At 42.5% G+C, this 18,819-nt stretch overlaps 1 long non-coding RNA gene across 1 annotated transcript; it reads left to right on the top strand.

Moving 5' to 3' along the window:
* The first annotated feature begins 315 nt into the window (after positions 1-315).
* Positions 316-15,528, top strand: LOC130252659 (uncharacterized). Its single transcript, XR_008840408.1, has 3 exons — positions 316-404; positions 6,352-6,509; positions 15,459-15,528. It is a non-coding gene; the product is annotated as an uncharacterized LOC130252659 (long non-coding RNA).
* Positions 15,529-18,819: the final 3,291 nt, after the last annotated feature.

Raw genomic sequence — 18,819 nt, 5'->3', positions numbered from 1 at the left:
CCCGGCCCTGCCCGGCCCTGCCCTGCCGCGGGACGGGGCTGCGGAGCGGGACAGGGCGGACAGCCCGCGCCGTGCCCAGGTTGGCCGTGTCGTTTGTTCTGTTCTGTTCTGTTTTGTTTTGTTTTGTTTTTAACAGGCGTACGCTCGCTTTCACCCCGCTTTGATTTACGAGCAGCGCACCTGTGAAGGGGCCGCTCCCCGTGTGCCCGCCCTGAGGGAAGCGGCTGCGGTGCCGGGCCGGGCCCGGAGCAGGAGACCCTGCGGAAAAGAGGGAGCTTGGTTGATTTATTGCGTGAGGACTGACAGGGATGTACTCGCCCCCTGAGGACATCAAAGTGGGGGAACGGCGGCGAGGCAGAAGAGCTGCTGGAGCTAACAGAGAAGGCTGGCACAAGAACAAGCAGGTATAGAGCAGCCAAGCGTGAGTTCAGCTCCGAAACTGGAAGGGATCCGCCAGAAATTAAGGGCTCTGGCACAGCTTCGCTGTAGGGAGTGGGTGCATGAAATGAACCAGGTCCCAAGGTGACGCTTGACCAGATTGTTACAGTTCTTTAACACGGAGTCTGTCCAGCTGGGAATGCAGCTGGGAATCCGTGGAGCGGGGCAGGCTGGCTGGGAGAGCCCTGCCGGGCCTGCCAGCACCAGCCTCGGGAGAGGCAAACAGGGCGAGGATGAAACAGCGGCGCTTCCGAGTCACATTCAGCTGCACCTCACAGCTCAGTCAGGCTTGAGGTTCCTGCCAGACTTCACATGCCACAAGAAGTCATTACAAGTGAAAATAGCTGTGAAAGAAATGTGCATCTAGTTAATAGTACCATTATCAGTACGATTCAAAGGATTTCAGTACCCTCCTCAAGCATGGATTTACTCTGCAGAAGAAAGCTTTAAATTCTTACTTGTCACCATCCAACACAACACACAGTCCTCATAATGGACAGCCCAGCCCCACCCTTCTGGCCCCAGAGTACTGTCTCTTGCTTTTATTGCACAGTCTTGAGCCTGATTTTGGCCCTGCTGTGCCCATTGTCCTCACGGGCTACCCCAAACAGGACCCCTCAGGCTGGAGCTGATGCTGGCTTAGAAGACCTGTGCCCTAGGTGCCTGGGTGTGCATGAAACCAGGGCCTGTCCAGTCCTCTGAGCCCTGGCTCTGTGAACCTTAACAAGGGTCTTTTAACAAGTGTCCCACTGAGCTGTGTGTCTTCTCTGCCATAACTAGGACAAATGCACCTCTGACAGCATCTCAAAAAGAAAAGCATCTAAACTCCCCACTACTGTAGCCAAACCACTGCTTCAGAAATCTTTCTTCTTTAGCTGCTCTTTTGCTATTAAGTCTCTCCAATCAGGCAAAACTAAAAATCCCTGTTACACAAACTGGCTCTCACATGATTTTAATTCATGGAGGTAAAAATTACCCAGCACAGGGTTTTTTCATTGTGTCACAAGGGCTGTAGGTCACTCTCAAGCCGTTATATTTATTAGAGTAGAAAAAGCTCCAGGACCCCACTCCCTGATGTGACTCACGTGGTATCTCCAGTGTCAGCATGTCCCTGTGCTGACTGCTTGGGTAGCAATCTGCTCTCAGCTTGCCAGAGCGCACAGCCTATGGTCCTGCCTGATTTTACACTTTGCCATGCTAGTGAAAAACATCCTTTTCCACTTCAGTTCTCCCAAAACCTTCAGCTTTTCCTGTTGGAGAAGCAGCTTGCACATGCAGCATCTCAAGACAGTAATTCATCATGGATGAAGAGGAATGTGCAGAGAGACTTTTGCTGGCTGGTGTTGCAGCAGGTTTCAGCCCTGGCAAGCCTGCATGCAATCTGCACCATACCCACCCATTGCAGCAAGGCCAGTGCCACTCCCAGCTCCAAGCTGGCAGTCTCATCTGTAAGTCCATCACCACTTCACTGTGGCGTGATCAGTTTGTAACAAATGAATCTCTTTTCCTTTGCCTTCGGGAGACAGAGCACAGAAATAGAGGCAACTCATTAGCTCAAGATCGCTCCATTCTTGGTCACTTTTCAAATATTCTCCTCTTTGAGAAAAACCTTTTCATTAGAGATGAATAGTGAAATTAGAGATAGTAAGTTGAGCAAGAAACCTCGGCAGCAGATAGAACTGTGGCCTGCTGTTCTTCCTACCACTACTGTATTTTAGACAGAGCTTGCATTTTTCCCCTCTGAGCAAGGAAGGAAGGAGTCTGGAAATTAATTAAATGCAGTAGTCAGCTAGCCAGGCAGATACAGCCTATCTCAGAATTACTCAGGCACTTAAGTCTCCTTTAAATGCTAATGAAATGCCTTAGGTGCCAGGTAATGGGCACTGCAAAACTGACAGAGAACATCACCTGCGGTGGTGAAGTACAAATAGGTATTTGTAAATGGAAAAAGTAGCCCATAAATTATGAATAAAAATGCACAGTCAAATTATTCTTAATTAAGAAGCACTTAATGTGTAACATTACCTTTCTGTGTGCTGAGGCATTGGACTACAAGCTGTGCTTTTACTGCACTGCTACTTTCACTTTTGCTTTTCTTCCAAAGGTAAAGCTAGCTAGTGTAAATATTTACACTCAGAGTATAACTGGTGTTCAGCACAAAGTAACCTTCTCTCCAAAGAGGTTAATGTGAATAATCTTCTAGAGCATAACAGCTTATTTCCAGTTCCAAGATAGCTCTGTGCCAAAAAATACAATAAATTAGATAATTTCTATGTGTTTCTGAGAAGTAGGGGCTGCAGTCCGTTTTTGACAGGGCAAGCTGTAACACTGGCCACAGTGAAGCCAAAACCACCTAGAACTGGTATCACAGAAAAACTTTTATTCTTTCTGTTTATGTGATGTTTTGTGGTTTTGTTGTTTGTTTGTTTTGTTCTGTTTTTCTTTTTCCTGCCCCTGTTTTGGAAAGATACCCAGTGCTGAATTGCACCCTCTCACATACATTCTGTCCTCCAGTTAGCCCAAAAACTACTTCTCATGGGAGGAGCCATGTGGTTGGGCAGAGTGGCTGGCAGGAGGTTTGGGATCCAGCCAGCAGGGAAGCTACACCCTCCTGATTCGCTTTGGAACAGCTTTGTCAGCCAAAAAAAAAAACCTCTTGGTCAAGTTTTCTCTTACTTGTCACCTTTTTTTTCTGTTCTCTTAGAGCCCTGTTCTCCCCCCAGCTGTGCTGACCATCCTCACTTGTCATCAGCCCATCTTCTCACTGAGTTAGGTCTCTTGTCTTACTTCTTCTGTAGCTGTGTCCTCTCTGACAGCAGTTTGTTCCCTGTCTCGGTGATCAGGACAGCTTTTAAGCCCGTGGTTTTCATCAGATTGAAAAGTTTACAGTGTTTGTGTTCCCACTCTAGCCATTGAAGCTCTTAATGATATAAATGGATTTATTAGTCTTTTTTATGCCCTGTTTTCTTTTCCTTTTTAGCTAATCAAGCCTTTTTTAGTTTTCTGTATTGGTGCTTTTCTTTGTAAAGAGAAAGTATTATTTACTAATAAAACACTCCTTATTTGCAGTGTCTCTAGAATCTTGGTAAATTGCATAAACAGAGGAAATGTGTGTTATTACTGGACTCCTTTGTAGTGAGTGAGCAGACACATTGGAGCCTGGACATTCCTAGTTCTAAGCTGGGTATATCTGTTTTGTTCCCTCCTCCTCAGGTGAAAGAAGGACCGCCTATGTAGATGCCACAGCCCATGCCACAGGTTAAACATTTCTACCTTGTGAATCCAAACCAATTAACAGCAACTAAACCTCTTCATTTCAGGAAACACAATCAACCTTGTCAGAAACTTAAGGTTATATTCTTATTGCATTAAACATGGCTCATTTTAGGGACTGAAATCAATCTGAAGCTTCTCAGAAGCTTCACAGAAGTCACAGCCTCATGAGCAGCCTCATCCTTAGCCCTGCTGTGAGGCATTAGCCTCTTTTTACAGATGGTGACCAGAGGCAATAAACATTTATACATGCAAGGAATCAACTGTCAAGAATTGAAACCAGTTCTTCCAAATTCCTTCACAGCTACTAACAACTAACTACTGGATTACTCTACCCCAGGCTGACAGCCCTTTCTGCTTCTTCAAATGGAGCGATACAGGGGAAGAAAAAAGGAGGGAAAAAACCTCAGACTTCGTATTTTCCGTTTTTGACAAATTCAATCAAGTTAGGGAGTAATGCCCTCAGTTATTCTTGATCTTATATCTTGAAGTGAGCTGCCTGCCTTAATTTCCTTAATGGTAAGGAATGGTTAATGCAGAAATCTGTGGCTTGTTTGGTTTAATTACAGTCCATCAGCTGTGCATGAAGGGCTTACTGAGTGATGTCTTTGAGCTATGTTTGAGATCCACCATGAATACTAATTAAGTAGGGTTTGGCAGGTAAGCAGCCAAACTTTCAGAGTGATCCTTGCAGTTATTTATATGAATTAATGCCGTGGGAGAGGAGGTGCAGCTTTGCCTGTAGATTTGTGTGGGATAGATTGCCTTGGCGAGGGAGGGAGTGGACACAAGCTGCAGCACAAAGAGCCTGGCAGGTTGTGAGCAGCCCAGCACAGGGGTTTGGACAGAGGGCACAGCAATAAAGCTCTCTGCTTTATTCCTACCAGCACCACTCACTCACAAAGGCACAAGCTTTCTATAGGGTGTGTTCTGCTGTTCAGCCTGGGCACTCAGCAGATGTTGTTTGGGGCTCCACCACCACAATGCCACATCATCCTCAAGTCAAAGCCCTTCAGCTACTTCACACAACTGAGCCGGTACAAAAATGAACACAGTCCAAGCTAGTGATATCCCACTGTATCAACAGGTATAACTGTAACATTTTGAAGTGTTTGGAAATAAACTAGGAGAAAATATCAACTTACCTTTCCTGTTGTGTTGGCTTAGCTGCCCTGGATCTTATAACTGCTTAGGTTAAGCCATATGAAAACCTGTGCATACAGAGAAACCTCTCTAGGCCTTTGTAACCATCTCTAGAGTTTGTGGCTTTTTTCCCCAGAGAAATGCAAAACAGGCATGAGAGCAGCAAGATCAGAGAACATATCCAGGAGATATTATTTTAATTGCTGCTCATATAAAATATTGTATCAACTAATATCTATTCCCACAGTAAATAAAATACAGATAAACCTTACTGACAGATGAGAACAGCAGGAAAAAATAAACAGCTATCAGAGAAGCCTGTACTTACACATTTTAAGAATTTGAACCAAATTTGTACACACCAGTGTCGTATTTGTGTGTGAATTGTTTTGCGATGATTTATTTGTGAAAACACCAGTTCCTTGTTGACTTTGCAAGGTTGGGTGCCATATAGATCTGGGTGTCACCCAGACTATGGTGACAGGCATAGACTGAAGACTGAAACCTGCATTGTGCTGATATTTCTGGTCAAAATTCTGTGCATAAATCAACATGAGCAAGAGGGACAGAAGGGACCACAGGTACAGAGAAGCATCCCTCACTGTAAGAAATAGTTGTGCCCTCCCTGGGTGGATCCAGAAGCCATCAAGGCTGAACCTTTTCCTCCTGAAATGCTACAGCATTTCTTCCCAACTGAATTTACATCTTAGAAGTGCTTGTGCTTTTCTGGTCCCAGCTGTTCCCATCGGTAGGCTGTTCTTGCCCTGTTTGTTTTAATGGCCAGCAACCTGCATCTTATTTCCAGACTAAGTTTAGTCGCATATGGGTTTAAATAGTTCTCCCTCACTGCTGTTTGACTCCTGGGTATTTTTAGAGGGAAACCATATCCCCTGCCAACCTTCATTTTCCTGGGCTGAACAAGGTTGCCTTGACCCCCATTTGTAAGGAAAAAGCGCGGCACTCCTGGTGACCTCAGTAGTCTGTCCTTACACCTGTTTGGATTTGTATTTTCCATGGGCATGAGACATCAAAATCATATGTAGTGTCCCTAAGGACACCTTACTGATGTCATCTTCTGCCATGGATTTAGTCTTTCCACTGGAAACATCTTGATTGATGTGTCCCAGAATGACACTTCCCTCTCCAAAGAAAATTGTAACAGTGCTCCAAAGCTACTGGAGAATTGCCTAGTTGATTAATTTTTTTCCTATTTTTCTCCCATTTTCAGTTTACTGATAAATTATATCAGTATGTGTGCTTTTGTTATTTATGCTTCTGAATTCAACTCCATACCATTGCTGTTGTTCCCATAAAATTTTTCAGCACTTTCTCCCTCTTGATAGGGCCTCACAACTATTGTTATCCACATTGCAGTCTTTGTGCCTAGTTTATTGTGAAAACATTAAGCAGGAAAGTTTTCAAGACCTTTTAATTTTATAACCATGTATTTAAACAAACTGCATTAACTACCTTTCTGCCTTGTACTTCTTGTTGCAGTCTTCCTTGCTGCAGTCTTCCTGCTCACCTGGCATAAAAATGATGGCTGTGGCAGTGTAAGGATGGAAGCAGGACATCAGGTGCTGTCCTGAAGCCTGGATGAATGAAATCTGACACAGTGCCTTTGTTTATTACCTCGGTGACAGGACAGCTGTGAGGTTAGTCTGACACAGGCTGCCCTTGGCAAGAGCAAGAAGCTGTGCTGGGAGGAAAGCACAGAAGTGCTGCAAACTCTGTCTGGGGAGATGTTCAGACCAGAGCCACATGAGTCAAAGGCTGCTAAGTGGTCTGAGTGGAGATGGAAACAGAGAAAGCCAGTATTAAATTATATTTCACATTGTCTTAGACACAAAACATTATTGTGCCGATGTTTGCAGGGCAGCAGAAGCAGAGCACTTAGCAGTGTCGTAGAGTCACAGACTAGTTTTGGTTGGAAGGGATTTTAAAAGGTCATCTAGTCCAACCCCCATGCAATAAACAGGGACATTTTCGACTACATCAGTTTGCTCAGAACCCTCTTTGTTTCAAAACAGGATAGGGAGCTAAAGAAAGATGGAGAAAACTACTTTAGAGTGTAAAGCTGTTAAAGCAAGGATAAAATACTCTCTTAGACAATTTAAGGAAAGAGGAAAAGAAAGAAAAAGCTGTTGTTGAAGTATTTCTCATCCATGTTTCCTATGAGCAGGGTGGTCACCTAACATGGATTAATCAAAACTATGGGTATCTCACTTGGTCTCTGAGCTTATTTACTATACCCACATATAGAAAAATGTACCAGCCACTTCCTGCAGAGGTCAGGCTATATATAAACAGCTGCAAGTGAAGCAGGACCCTGTGCAATTTGCTCTATGAGTGCCTGTCCACAGCATCTGTGCAGCTGCAGGTGGGACACGGAGTCACATCAATCAATCTAGGGTTAAACAGGAGCTGACAGTACTTTGGAGGAACATGAAGTGCCTGCAACTGGGCACAGGCCTGCACTTTCCATGAGAACCACCCTCCAAAGCACAGTGATAAAATCCTCTCACTCTTGAAGCTTTCATTCTAAAGAACACATGAGAGTGGCAGAACAGTGGCATCAGTCATTTTAGGCATGGTATACATGTTGAAATGCATGACTCAGGTTGCACAGCAGTACCTGCAGTACTGTGCTAAGTGACAGAAAAAATATATTAGAGACTAGTTAACAAAACAGCTTGAAGGAGAAAACAGTGAAAATAAGAGGGAGAAGAGTGAAAAGTTATAGCCACCATCTCTTGCCTCTAAACTCACATTGTTTCTAAAAATAAAAAGCAGAAAGCTGGTCAGAAATGTTGATGCCAGAAAGCTTTCAGCAAGTAAAGGGCCATGCTGGTGCCCAGTGTAAAACTCCAGAGCTCCAGGATTGAATCTGACAGCCATGTCCTAATGCCACTGCTCAGCTCCACCTCAGCTTGACCAAAACTTCAAACCCTATTAAAATCAAGTAGAAACTTTCTGTGGCTCTGGCTCCTTAGTTTAAAATTGGCACTGGACTTTGCCTTGCATTTCGCCTCTTCCCCAGCCCTGTAGCTCGATACCCCTCGTTAGCCTGCTCAGGATGGTTTCTGTCCCTCTCTGGAGAACATTTGTCACCCAGGACTGCTCCAGCCCCTGCTTATTTCGCCGAGAAGGAATTTTGGCAGCAATTAGCTGAAGTGAGTTTCGGGACCTTCAGCCTGTTTGTTTGACCTCTGGAAGTAGGTGGCTAATTCAAGGACAATGGAAGCTGTCCTGTTACCTGTTTCCAGCATGAAATCAATCAGGGGAGAGAAGGAGTGAAGTCAGCCTTTCTGTTTTGATAACAGGGTGTCCAAAGATTCCTGGAATGAGTGGAACTTCAGCAGCCACTGGGGTGCAGGGCTGCCTGGCCTGCTATTTATACACCCGGGGGCAGGGCTGGGGAACAAAGTGGTTCTTCTGCTCCTGTTTTATTTGCCTGAAACTGAAGGGGAAGGGCACAGCTCACAGCTTTTATCATCCAGAAGTATGCATTTTCATTTATAGTGAAAAAAAAAGTATTACTAGTATAGCCTTTTGCCATATACCTTATATATGTATTTATATAATATTCTAAATAATATATATATCATCTATATTATCATTAGATGTCTAAATATTGTTTAAACTTTCAAAAACAGGATCTCTTTCAAGACAACCTTTAAGAAAATGAAAAATGAATCCAGTATCCCATGTGTAATGATGATGTACCTGGTCTGTGCTTCAGGTGTCAGCAAACAGAAGATAGCTTCGCTCAGAAAGCAGGGACAGGGATATCAAAGTAGGACAGCTGAGAGAGACATGAGGCACACACCAGTTCATATTTTATATGGCAAAAGTCAAAGTAATGGCATTTTGTGGAGTTTAATTCACATGCAGAACTATGTTTGAAATTCGGTTATACACATTTGTGCTAAGCCCCTTTGGAAGCAGATCCAAGTCATCCCAATGTTTGGAATTTTTTAAACTGGTTGGAGACAACTTAGTCATTGCAGTGGTTTTTGCCTTTGGGGAAGGGAGCAGTAGCACTCAATTTCATTTAGAAGTGCCCTTTTCCTGTTGACAGAGATAAGCCCCAAGAGAGCCTCATCCAATTCTCCTGTGCTAAATATGACAAAAAAGAGTCTTTGGGAAAAGAAGTCTAGCGCAAAACCCTGGGGAACACTAATTGCAAGCTTATTTTAAGCATCTTGCATGTTCTGAATAGTTTACAAAGCTGTTCCAGTTGCTGAGAAGTCAGAAGTCTTGGTAATAAAGGCCTTTGGGAAACTGATCCATTAGTTTTACAAGTTTACAGTGCTGCTGGAAAAGGGCCAGTGAGCTGGTCCCTGGAAATGAATGAAATATTTCTCTATTACCTCATATAGCTTGCAACACCGTAGTAGCTGAGTAACTTGCAAGTGTTACTGCATTCATCCTTGCAGTATCTGAATAATCCAGGGAAATGCAAGTACAAACAGCTATAAAAATATTTCCACCTCTCTTTTGTGGGCAAGGTTTTCACCACTCCTAGCCCAGCAGGGGAAAATGTCAGAAAGCTCCCTCCATGGGGCACAACCACATCCTAAGCATGGGTCCTGTTCCTCCCCTACCCCAGACTGCTCCCAGGCCTCTGCTAATGGGGCAGCAATGCTCACATAACCTCGGTTTGTTTCTCACTGGATTAGTCAGGAGATTAGGACAGTTTTCTGTGGAGACAAAGGCGCATGTAAGAACTACCATATTAGCCTCATGGGCTGGTTTTCCTCATCCCACAAACCTTTGGGACTGAGACATGAATCCAACATGTGGCAAGTGACATCTGGGAGTCATAGGTGCTTTTCATTAATAGCTACATGACCTACAACTTAGGCCTTCTCATAGATTATTGCCATTATGCTATTTTTAGCATTAACAGTCACTGGGTATATATCTATGTTTTCAAACAAAAGCGTGGCTCCAGCCCAGAGACTCTTTGCAAAACAATTTGCTGCTCCTTCCCCCTCCACCTCCTCTTTTCCTTCCCTCTCCACCCATAAAAGTACATCCAAATTCATTTATCTCTGTTTATCTGACAGGAAGTGCCAAAGAAAAAAAAAATTGATGATAGATTTAAGAAATAATACATCGTGTATGCAGTACATACACACCATAAAACATTTTACAATGCCATAATCCAAAATATGCGCTAGGAATAGGCTAATCAGACTTATTTCAAAGTAGCTGGTTAGAAGGAAAAAATATGAGAAGGGCTGATTGCAAACAGAGAGAACACAGCACATTTTCCATGTCTCACCAAAACCTTTGCAAAAAATTGCTTCTAATCATCTCTGTTTACGAGAGGGGAAAACAGCATGAGAAATGACTTTTTTCCTTCTTGCACAAATCAGAACTTGACTTGAGAAACAATACACCCTGTCCTGCAGCATTAACCTTACAGCCCCGGGCACTCGGCTTGAAATGCCTCACAAAGCAAACAAACCCTTCTGGAGAGAACCACCTCCTTATCTATTGGCAGAGAAAGGAAGAGGGAAAGGATGAGTGACGGCAGGAAGCTCACATTTCATTCCAGTGACGAATTTTGACCAGCTTTTCATTCCTTGCACTGGAGATACAACTGCCTAAGAGGACCACAAAGACAGGGATGAGTGTACACAGCTCCTTTTAAGCAGCAGAGAAGCTCTTTTTGGCAAATAAACGTGTTTCCACTGTTGCTCAGTCATCAGGATCACCAGACAGAAGGCGTGGGCTTATGTTTTTTCTTTTTTTGGGTCTGTCTAGCCAGAGTTTTGCATAACCTCCTCCACCCTGTTTCACTGATCTTTCTGCAAGGATTTGAGCAGTTCATCTGCGTAGTGTTCTGTCTGACCTGCCCAGTGGTTTCATAGGAAGTCAGGAATGCACCGATCCCTGGGTAGGTGCACAACAGATCCACAGGCTGGGGCAGGTCCCTGTTTTGTCAGGGACAGCTCTCATTACAAGTGCCAGCTGGTGGGGCTGAAGCAAGGTGGGTGCACTAAACTGTGACTGCCAAAATAGGGGACATCTCTAGCAGCCAGGGATTGTAGTCAGTCACCTGAGATCCTGTTAGAAAGGTCTGGTGTAAGAGCAAATATGTGGGGAAAATGGTAAGCTCAACAGCCATATGTAGTTGTTTCAAGCCTTGAAGTATGCAGGACTGTAAATAACCTTTCATATGATGGAGGTGGATACAGATGTGAATATGAACCAAGACAAAATGAAGCATATTGGCAAAAAAAAAAAAAAAAAACTGGTGCTGTCAGACTCACTCCACAGCTCTCCCAGCTACAAGAGTCTTTTGCTAGACTGCGGAAATGAAATAGATTTTATCTCCCTAAAAAAAAAAAAAACACATCACAAACAAAGCTGGTAAAATCCTCCAAAAAACTAGGAAGTTCAAACAAATGCACATATGTAAAAGCGTTAAGGTATGTATGGGATTGTAGAAGGGCTTCTTGCAGAGTTACTCAGAGTAAATTTTGAAACAGAAAGTTTCAAATTAGATGTCCCATTGGCTGTGCTAATGCCAAAAATCTGTTTTCTTAATTTTGATGATAAATAACCTTAGAGGGGGTTTTCCTATCCCAGAGAGAGGGTGGAATAAATTAAGGGTGGATGTTGGCAGCTTTGCAAGACTGAAATCTTGGAGCAAACTCCAGAGCAGCTGGGACAAGGCAACCTCACTGGTGCTTCTGAATGGTGTTTAGTCTTTTTACAAAGTACTGAGTGATACGAGCAGGATAGGAAAGTAGTAAACAAGGCTGTGCAACACAATTCATCTTGCTGTAGAAGAAATCAAATATAAAGGAAATGTATGAATAATTTTATATTATCACTTTGTCTTAAAAATTTGTTACATTGAACATAATTTTTAATCCTTGAAACATTTGAAATATCAGGAATAAATTACTAGTTTATGGCCATTTGCTCTTTCCCATATCTTTGGAAAGCATTGATTTCTCTAGCTAAGGAGAAGATACAGGATGTATCATTCTTTCCATTCAGCTTAACTCCAATGGCTACACACCTCTCTTGACCCTAGCTAAATTAAAAGAAAGAAGTAAAACAAGAAGGAGGTTTAATAAAAGCAACATTGCATCAGGTGCACAAACTTCCTGGAACGGATAAAATTTACAGACAGAGTCATGGATTTTGGCAGAGCACTGGCATGTTTTGATGAGGTCACCAAAGGTGTAAAGTGACTGCAAGACATGTATTTGATTATCTCCTAGATTTATAGAGGATTTGCTTGCTTGGAAAGAATTTTTAGAATGATTGGCATACACAATTTGTGTAAGCTAATGGTGTTGGGATTTTATATACAATTCTATTTATATACAAACTGGGGGGAGTTGTGCTCCTTGATCTAAGCTCCCATGCAGGCAGGGGGTGGGAGTCTCCATTTGCTGCCTGCACATTCATTTGGACAGAACTCCACAGCAAGTGCCAAAAGACCCCACATCAGAAGGGCAGCGTTTTACTCCCACTGTTGGCTGTCAGACACCCAGTCAACAACTAGCATGGCAATAATCAAACTGCTCTAGTGAGAAATGGCACAGGCCAGCAAGGGACTGAACACAATTTACTCGCAGGCTTTACGTAAAGGACACAGAAAACTTTGTGTACTCTTGTTCTAATAATAGCCCCCCACAGTGATGAAGGGGATTTAATGGAAGGAGAGCTGTAGGCCCTTGGTGCTTTGAAAAACACCTCGAAGTCTCTGAGTGTCTATATGTTTGTTTGTCCTTGTTTTTCACTTCCACTCAAAGCAATGTCTTGGCCATGTACATGTGCATCCACAAATTCCCTGAGGCTGAGTGAAAACAAGGAAAGGTATTCTCTGTAAGATGCAAAGGGGACAGAGTGGAATTATTCTGCTGACATTAAGTTATGAACTCTCCTCCAGAGAACAATGTTCTCTTCCCAAGCTCTTGGTACCAGCCACAGAAGTGGAAAAAAGCTCATCTGGTGATAGAAAGAATTTTTAAAATCCGCCCTTTTCCCATAGCTGTTCCTCAAAAACTGATCTTGAGCACCTTTAAATGGAGCTAACTGCTTTCTTCACTCTGCAGATGAGTAAAGGCATTCAGAAAGGAACAATTCCAGAATATCTCAGCAGGAGCAGAGGAACAATGGCAAAGGGCTGAAAAGAAATGCTTTCCAGTTTGAAAGCAGGGATTGCTTACTAGAAAAAATGATAAGGAAGAAAGACCCTGCCATAGGGCTTTTGGGCTTTTTTCTCTTGTTTTTAGATGCTAAAGCAAAGAGTTTCACAAGGATGGGAACAGTGTATGGAGGGAAGATGAGGAAGCAGATGAGGGTCAGAGAAATTAAGTTTCTTACTTGTATGCCAGGTGTGGGTGTGGAGAAGACATCATGGGGTTTCTAGGTGAATTTGTTGGATTCACTCCACTGTCTGTTGTTCTTCAGCTGCGGCAGCTAAGTGAGAGGCAGCCCTGTCCTCCCTGTACATAGAGAGTTCAGAACAATGGAAATAAATAAACAAAGAATAAGTACTATTTCAACTGAATTTAAAGGAGAAGAATGCAGCTGAGAAAAGGTGAGCTATTGTATCCTATAGGTCCACAATAGTTTCTGTGTACCTCTTGGTTTAAGAGAGATGTGCAAGGCCCATTGCTACTTCAGGACTATTTTGAAATACAGAGATACAGACAAAGAACTGAAAAAATTACCAGCTCTGACAGAGGACAAAACATGAAGAGTGAAGTGTGATTTTTTTTCCAATGCCTCCTCCAGAAGTCCTGGCCTTCCTAGGTTTACTCAGTGTTTATTTGCAGTCATTTAAAGGACCACATTGCCCACCTTCCCTCTGGCTTTGTGAGGCACAGCCAGCACTCAGTAGCGTGTGTGGCTGAGAGTTACCACCTACAGCTATTCCAGATGGGAAGGGGAAGCAGACTATGGAGAAAAGCCTTTCTTCCTCAGATCAGGAAGTATTAGAAAACACTCTCTCACTGTTAGGCTAGTCAGGCATTGGACTAGGCTGCATTGCCCAGACAGGTGCTGGAGTCACCACCCCGGAGGTGTTTGAGGCATCTGGGGCTGGCTGATGGTTTACTGGTTATGGGGTTACAGTGGCAGTGCTGGGTGCATGGTTGGGCTTGGTGATCTAAAGGTCTCTTCCAGCCTTGAGGATTCTATGATTTAATGAAGAACTGCTGTTTAGAAATCATTTTAGTTAGGAAGTAGCCACAGAAACTGGATGCTAACTGCAGAGCATGACACAGTATCATGTCAGCTAGCACTTTTTTACGTGATGGTTCTTTTCCTGGTGGGGCTGACTCAAAAACTGTTTCTCCACTTAACGGTAATAGAAAGCTATTTCACAATTTCCAGCTCTTTAAGACATATTTTGCTATTTATGGCAGCATTCTCTCCCACAGATGCTGCTGTCTTCTCTGCTTACAGCTAATTCCTTAAGCACCACAATTTCCTGAATGGCTTCTTCAGTTTGTTGGTTTTGTTTTTTTTTAAAGGATAATTGTATTCTTGCTGTCTAATCCAGGATTCGCACCAGTCAGCAAAGGAGATCTGGACTTGGCCATACGTGTGCTTTTTAGATTCTGTGAAGAGAGTCTGGTTTAATTTCATAGATGCTAAATTAGATTTTATCTTAAATATAGATCTTAGTTTTATAGCTGCTACCACTTGAGCCACACTTCTTTTATAGCAGGGGTCTGAGGTATTGCCAAAACCAGCAAGGGAGGCAAAAGGGTTTTCTTTTAGCCCAGAATGCACACTGGTTTGTGAAATGTGATGTTATAGAGGTTTATGAGCCAAAATTATGACTAGACTGTGTGGGTGCCAGGATTTGCAAGTCTCTAGTGCCATTGCAGCTGTCACCTGCAAGAACTGAATGGGAGATTTGGAGCATCTGTGACAAGTTTATTCCCTAAACACAAACAGATGAAACTCCCTCATTCCTAGCAGCTCCAAGAGTAGATGTCAAAAAAGAATATAAAAATTCTAGCTACCTACAATGTACTGGAAAAAACTCTTCTCTTTAGTATTAATAATTCACAAATATCTAGGAAAATAAGTGGAAAAGAGAAAAAATGTATTTTCTATTTTTGGAGTTTGCCTCTTTCTGGCTGCCACCTCCATCCTTGTAACCTTGACACTGAAAATGACCGGGAGGGAAAGAAAAGAAGATAGCTACTTTTTTTTTTTTTTTTATTTTATTTTTTTTTAATTCACGACAGTGATTCTATCTCCTTTTTGGTCAAAACAAGACCCTCTTATTCTCCAAGGCTTGGAGGACTCAGTAGAGGACAGTAAAGTCATAGCAGAGGCAAAAGCAGATTTTTGTTTTCTTACCTGAGGAGTTGTAACCTCTTTGAAAGTTGTTGAAGCAGCTTTAGCCTCTTACTCTTTTTTTTCTTTTCTCCTTGCAATTTTTATGTTAGGGAGACTTTTTTGTTTAATTTTAAAGTAATGTTTTTAGTGACTTCCCTACCCTCTTTGGGGAAGTTTCTCTTGGACCTTGTGCACCTGGTACATTGCTGTTCACATCTCAACTGTGGAAAACCACCTCTCTGAACAAGAAAGTGATTCCCATTTTATTTTAGGGACACTGTGGGGAGAGATTTCTGCAAAGAAGAGAAAAAGCAACAGCAAAGAGGAAGAAAAACAATTCAGCAAGATCTAACTGATAACTAAAAGACAAATAAAAGAAAAATTGTATTTCATTTGGTATTTTAATAATGTTCACATTCTTCATAAAAGTGGGCTTTAAAAAATAGCCTTTAAAATTAAGCCTAATCCTGACATGATTTTTACTGGACAACCTGAAGCCTTGCCTAGACTTGTCTGAGACTGGGATTTCAGAGACTCTTCCTGGCTTTCCTATAAAAATGTATCAGGATCCTGGGCAGACAGATCCCAGGAAGCCAGTCTGTCGACAGGCTTGGCTGTAGGTTCTCGATGCATGTGTTACTGCCGGGAAAGGAAACCTCACTGATGACACCTAGTGTTTCCCATGTCCCAGGAGAGAAGGCTCCTCTGAGGGATACCCGGGGCGCTCTCCTCCCACCGGCTCTGCTAAAAAAAAACACTGGAGGTGCAAGACGTGGTTTATACTGATCTTCAGCAGAGGAAATGGGCTTCTGGCTGTGGGTCTATAATGATCCTAAGGACAGAAAATTCTCTTTTTACCAGTTTGGAAAAGCATCTCTAATGAATTTAACAGTGATCATTTTTAGCAGCAGATACACAACTGTGTTTCCTGACACAGCTATTCCTATTTAGCATCTGTACAGTGGCACAGTATGAGAAAAAATTGGTGTCAGACTTTTCATCTGACATAAAGGACTAAACATCAATGTATGCAATATGAAGTTCCAAATCACAGCTAGGAAAAATATGGATTGGGAACAAGTCTATCACATGGGAATCCTGCTGTTTCCTGCCAAGTGACAAGTGGAAGGTTTTCCTGGCTGTGAGGAGCATGGTGTAGAGTCACACATCTTTGTTTCCATTCCCCGTTTTGGGCAGGCAGAAAATCAGCCAAAGCATCTGAGAGGATCATGAAAGAATGAAAGAGTGAATGAGTTTTCTCAAATCTCTTAATCCTCAGATACCAACCCAAACAATCAGGACCAGTCACATGTATTGCAAAAGGCCAGTATCCAGACTAATTCCTGCAGAGTTACAGACAGTGGATAAAATTTTAAAACCTTCTCATTATTTTCTTTAAGCAAAAAATAAAAAAAAAAAAACGTGACTTGTTTCTAAAGCATAAGAGAAGAGCACTAAGCACTGAGACTAACTGAAAAGGGAATAGGGCAAAGTTGCATTTGCCATACTCTGTTGCACACAGAATCCTTAGTCTAAAATTCAGCCTCAGTCTACAGATCCTGAAGCCAAATGGAGAAAGGTACAGAACTCACACATGGGAATGCAGATACGAAGAATAAATCAGCAGAGACATTTCAATAGAGGTACAAGGCTGGCAGAGTAATGCATTGGCACAGCCTCTATTCAACAAATGAATCCTCGGGGCAGCATATTTCTGGGAAAGCTTTTGGTCATTCCTTTCTCACCACTCCCCTGCACCCCAAATGAAGCGATGACTGAGTATTTACAGCCTGGCCGTGTCAGAGGGCTGGCAGTCCTGCTGATTTAAAGCACAGTTCAACTAGGAAAAGTGGCTCTGTGAATGATAACCTCATGGCTTTCTATTTATTGCATCTCACTGATTTCCAGTTCAACTGAACTGGAAAAAAGAATACAAATAACTCAGCTAAGTTGGGTTCTTTCTGGTTTATCTGTCAATGGCAATTAACAGCACACAAGTCAAGCCCTGTCTTTCCGTGGCTGAGCAAACAAAAGTGAAAGGTTCAGTGTAGCTTTTCTACTTTTGCCACTTAAATGAAGAAATGCCTCCCTCCAGAGCTCCCTTCCCTGCAGTGTACAGCTCCACTTTGGCAGCCAGATGCCCTGAAGCCTTTCTCCTAAAAGGAGAGGTTCCAGGGACTCCCCTCCCACAGAGCAGAGGAAGGAGAAAGAGACACTATACTGCTTATTTTTTGCTTATTGTGTGGAAAAGTAAGCTTGAGGCACAATTTAGTGACTGTTTCCCTCTACTGTTTTTCCTTAGCTCACCTCCCTGCCCAAAGCTGCTGTACACTTGAAATGCCCATGGTTCTTTGACTTCAGCCCCACTTAAGGCATCATTCTACTAGCTATATATATTGCATGGCAACATAAATCATAAATAATTCCATCAAAGTAGGTGAAAGCAAGCAAGTAGAAAAATAAGAAAAAGTGTCCAATTTTTTCCCTATTAACCTGGTCCATGTGTTCTCCATTTTCTTTTCCATTAGGCAAATAGCCATTGACTATTCAGTGCTGTATATAAAATATTGCAAAAATGTAACCAAGCAGCTCAGTTCAGCTGCTCAAAAAATGCAAGGCTATCAGCATTTTAAGACTATCTCTCAATTTGCTCTTGATCAAACTCTGAGGGAGGCTAGGATTTCATGAACCAGGACCAGAGCTGGACACAGATGTGCCACACAATATTTTTTTTTCTTTTATTCGATTTTTTAACAAGACACCTAAATGCAGAAAACTGTTCTGAACAGATTTTTCAACTTTGGGTGTTTTTTTTCCCCATCAAAGTAAAAAAGCCTGGATTTCCTGATGTACTCTTTCCTTTGCTTACCCCCTTCACTCTGCTACACCCAGAGATCCTTTTCCATCAGCTTGCTTTGTTACACTGCAGCTTTTCAAAATGTGGCTATGTTTAGGAAAGCATTGAAAAACAGCAAAAAGAAAAATGAAAAAAGGAGAACTGCCAAGCCATAGATGCAGTTAACTGTTACCTTCAGTGAGGAAGCATGGAAAACAAGAAAGAATGCACTTAAAGATGTAAATACTTCCTTTAGAAGTATTTCATGACAACTGGGAGACAGGCAATCCATTTAAAGCAAAGCTTTAACGTATTTAAGGAATCTCAGCTCTGCTTTCTCACAGGAAGCTGAACTCAAACTTTGACCTCCAGTTCCTCCATCTCTCAGCTTTAGGTAACAGATGGGATTGGGGGGACTGTCTTGGACCAATGTTTACCAGATAAAAATGGAAAATAAAGGGGTTCTGGCAATCTCCAAGGAAGCAGTTTCTTTTTGGGCAATGTGCTTTCGTATATATATATATATTTTTTTAAAAAAAAATTAGATACCTTTTGAAAGAGGCCAATGCCAAGCCAGCAATCTGATTTTCACTTTTCCTTGCTTGTGCTCACTTTGCTTTTCTCTTGCAGGTCAGGGCATGTGAAACTAGGAAACTAGGTGACAAGCACTACTTCAAAAATGCCTGGTTTTAGAAGCCAAATTGCTCTTCAATTAGCACATAGCTCCTCTCTTAATAAGCTCCCACATATCTCTGAATACAACCAGTGGCGAGTTGCATTCTCTCCCACAAAAGACA

The sequence above is a fragment of the Oenanthe melanoleuca genome, chromosome 4 (genome assembly GCF_029582105.1).
Source record: "Oenanthe melanoleuca isolate GR-GAL-2019-014 chromosome 4, OMel1.0, whole genome shotgun sequence".
NCBI classification, from domain to species: domain Eukaryota; kingdom Metazoa; phylum Chordata; class Aves; order Passeriformes; family Muscicapidae; genus Oenanthe; species Oenanthe melanoleuca.
Note: the sequence above shows the minus strand (reverse complement) of the source record. Positions and strands in the feature narration are given on the sequence as shown.